This window comes from Anser cygnoides, chromosome 6 (genome assembly GCF_040182565.1).
Source record: "Anser cygnoides isolate HZ-2024a breed goose chromosome 6, Taihu_goose_T2T_genome, whole genome shotgun sequence".
Taxonomy (NCBI): Eukaryota; Metazoa; Chordata; class Aves; order Anseriformes; family Anatidae; genus Anser; species Anser cygnoides.
This window is the reverse complement of record NC_089878.1, coordinates 42,328,924-42,333,048: the sequence shown is the minus strand read 5'-3', so window position 1 is coordinate 42,333,048 and position 4,125 is coordinate 42,328,924.

Below are 4,125 nucleotides of genomic sequence, written 5' to 3'. Positions count from 1 at the left end.
GCGGCCGCGGCAGCACCCGGGGGCGGGCGAGGGAGGCCGACCCGCCCTGCGCCTGCGGTGCCGCGGGGGGCGCCGGGAGTGCGCGGTGCAGGGCGGTGCGGCCCGGTGCGGCCCGGCTCAGCCCAGCCCGGGCTGGCCCGCGTGGGGCGGGGCGGGGGGGTGGCGCTCGGCCAGCCGCGGGCGGTCCGAGCCGCCCCCCGGCGTTAGGCAGAGTTGCTGCCCGCGGGGAGCCCCCGGACGGGCGCCGTCCGAACCAGCCTCCCCGTTCGGCGGCCGGCCCGTGGTGCGGGCGGGTGCGGGGAGGTACGAGCGGGCCGCCCGCGCCGCGCGCCGGTGTCGGCCGTGCCGTGGTGCCGGCGGCCGCCCGCGGCCTCACCTTGACGCCGCTCCCCGCGGGGCCGGCGGCGAGGAGGGGCGGGGCGGGGCGGCCCGGCCCCCAGCTGGCGTCACTGGGCGAGCCGGGCGGTGACCGAGCCCCGCCGCCGGCGGCCCCGCGCCCCGCGGCGCTGCGAGCCCGGTTCCGAGAAGGACCTTCCGCGGCAGTGCTGCGCCGGCCGGGGCCCTGCCGCTTCGCCGGGCAACCCCGCCCGGCACCGGCCTGCGGCAGGGCTTCCCCGGGCGTTGCGGTGGGTGCCCGAGGTCGCAGTGGTGCCCGGCAGATGAAGGGGCGTGAAAGAGCGGCGGGCTGGCCGGTCTGTCGGGAAGCAGAAAACCACCCCAAACCCAAAGCCGTCTGCCCTGGCACAGGGATACAGCGCATACAGAGGCAACGTCTGCGTGCTTCATAGCTCTGACAGATCTGGGACGCGGAAGACCAGCCAGGCTGGTCAGAATCTAGCCAGCCGGCCTCTCAGAATGGCAGGGACAGTCCTACGTTTAGCAGCTACCTTGATTCTGTTTCCCACTCGTGCTCTTAACTGTGTTTTTGCGTATGTTTGGACTGTGACTGGTTTTGTTTGCTGATTCTCTTCCATACACAAATGTTGGGCAAAGTACTACTGAACTGGAGACGGGACAAAGGGCTGGGAAGAGTGGGAAAAGCAGCTTGACTGAAACTCCTGGGAGAGAAGGCTGCTCTTTTCTTCGTTGTTGCTGATAGGCCTGCTGCCTTTTACCAGCATGCCAACATATATATGCTTATTTGATTTGGAAAATATTGTCTACAGCAGCCAGAAGCAGGCTCCTGCTCCTTCTAGTACCTTTTATTTGGCATAACTCTCTCAAGGGAAAGAGGACAGATGGGAATGGACTTCAAAAATCATTCTAGCAGCAGTGGATGCCCTTTTTCTTGGTTAGCAAACAAGAACACTTATAGAAAGTGTTAAGCTTATAGTAAATTTGATCCTTAGAAAGGGGTTCTGCCTTTTAGTCATGCACAAATCAGTTGTAATTCACAGATCAAGTAAAATCATCGTGTGAATGTAGAGGATAGAACGTAAAATCCTCCTGCAGCCAGAATAGATCATGGCCACCACTAAGCAATTAGGCTTTTCTTTTGAAAGGCAATGAAGAACCTGAGAGCTCTTCAACCCAGTCTCACTATCGTCAGAAGAGGATTTACTAGGGTGCTAAAGAAAAACGTTATGCCATTCACTACATTAGCTCTGCCCAATGCAATGCGCAAGCTGTGTGACATGGAGTCAGATGATCTTTAAGGTCCCTTCCAACCCAAGCCATTCTATGGTTCTATGACACGGGGGATGATGCAATACCCTTTTATTAGCAATCTTTGAGCCATTTGTTGGCCCCACTCTTGTCAAAACTTTTTTCCTCTTCTTAGAATTAAAAATTCATGCAATTTCCTGAACTCAGAGGGTTGCATTTTCGTAAATCTGCATAAGGAATCAAAGACCTTCCTGTAATATTGCTGCATTGCACAAGTAAATTGGTTTAATCATAAATACATAATCTCAGTAAAGGGTAAGACATAATGATTGATATTACCATATTGCACAAAGACTTTGTTACATTGTGAATCATTACTAAAACTGGGACCTCTCATGAGATTGGAATATAGGCTGGGGTTTGTCTTAAGGAAAATGTCAAAAGTATGCGGTTTTACCGACTGGAGTCATAACAGCCTGCGTAATAATGTGCTTGTAAATGGCTAAGTAGCAGGTTTAGGGTGTTTCTGTTTAATCATGTTCTTTAACTGTATCGTGCATATGCAAATGAGCAAATTCGAGTCAGTTAATTATTAACAGAGTTACTATCCCTAACTGCCCATTCTTGCGTTCTCTGACAAAGCCTGTTTTCCCACAAATGGCTGAACTTTTTGCAGGGGTAGTGCTTAACTTCAGTAGATCATAGAAAGAAATTTGAAGATGACCTGGAATTGGAGTCTTCTAGTTGGTGTATTTTTAATCTACACGTTAGTAGATGGCTATTAAATAAAATCCACTTCTACTAACCATCTGGAGATAGACACTTTGCAAAGCATTTTCATAACATTTCTGACCAGGGAGAATTTTATTAGAGAGTGCTAACCTCAATGATTTGTATGCAGTTTAGACTGCATCTTGAATATTCATTTGGTATGGAGGACTTCAGCCAAAATCCTAAGAATTTTGGCCCTCTCCTTTCAGTGAGAAATGCCAGCAACGAGGTCCCAAATCAATAAATGGGTTTTCAGATGTGACATGTGTTCACATACATGGTCCCAACTATTAACTATTATTAATGGTTCACGTTTGTAAAGCTGGGCACAGGCGGAAGACCTCCATGGGCAGCAAACATTATGTCCCAAGAAAAAGGAAAAAATGCATTCTTGAGTCAGTCCATTCAGCACTTTCTATGAAATGCAGGGTTTGGAATGCACTGCCTGCTATGTATGTGTAGCATAGAAAGAGACTACAGAAAAGGAATAGGGTAAAGAATTTGCAGACAGACAAAACCAGTGAAGTCTGAAATCATCCTTTTACCGTGTTTTGTTTTCTTTTTGTCTGCACAAAAGACTTGCATTAGGTTATATGTGGATTTGTTCTCTTTATCAGCTAAAACAAGTACTGTAGAAATAGTCCCTACAGACACCTCCCAAGGGCTACCTTCAGTTAGCTTGAGCCTTGTCTTTTCTTCTTTGTGTTGTGCTTTACCAGCAGGCTGCCATGTGCACTGCAGTTTTTGAGCACGATGCAAGACGTCTGCTGCTTCCAGCCTGCCAGGAGTTGGGGGTTGCTCCTGATTCACTTGCTGAAACACAGGGCCGCACAGTTTAAGTACAAAATATGTTACAGAGGAGGGAAAACTGGGATGCAAGAAGAAGCAGAGTCCATGTAGACTGCCTACAGTAAACACTGCACAGAAAAGACTTTTGAAAGTTGACAGTGAACTGGAAAGTTGTCCTCAGAGGCTTGATCCAAATCAGAGCTCACAGCTTAAGCAAACCTTGTAAGGGTGGTGACTGTCAAGGGTTTGTTCTAAGCATCCAAACTGCAGCATACACTGCGGTGATATGAGAAAAAACAATTCCAGGTTTATTGAAGAGACAAAAGAATTCAGAACTGATAGAGCCTTAAAGAAACTGTAATACTGCCAGTGCGAAGCATCACATAATTCTAATAGAAACAAATAGTTAACCAAAAAACATCTGCCTTTACAATGCAGGCATTTTGAACATAGTTGTTTTTGTAAGGCAAGGTCACAATCACTGCTTTTAAGGTTTTTGTTATGGGAAACTGGTTTAAGTAAAGACTAATTTTCATATGAAAAGCTTTGAAACTAGAAGACTTTTAAACTTTATTATAATCAAACTGAAATAATTTTGGCCCAGTGTTCTGTGAGATAAAACACTGCAGTTCACACCCATGTTAGAAACATTTTTTTTCTTGTTTCTCTACCTTATAAATCTATACTTCCTCTGTGGTATCCAGAAAACAATGTTGTCCAATGTTCCTGATAATTAATCTTATTTTTTAAGCATAAAAATATTTACTTCCTTCTGCTACCAACGCATTTTAATCAAGAAGGGTTTATATGCTCTTTGAATAACATCTGTTCTTGCTTTAAAAGTGTGTACCGTTGAGGGCAATTAAAGGATATTAGTATATGAAATTTGTCAGGTAATAGTACCTTGTGTAGAAGGACAAAGCGTACCTATATCTTGTTCTAAAATTTTCATTTTAGATT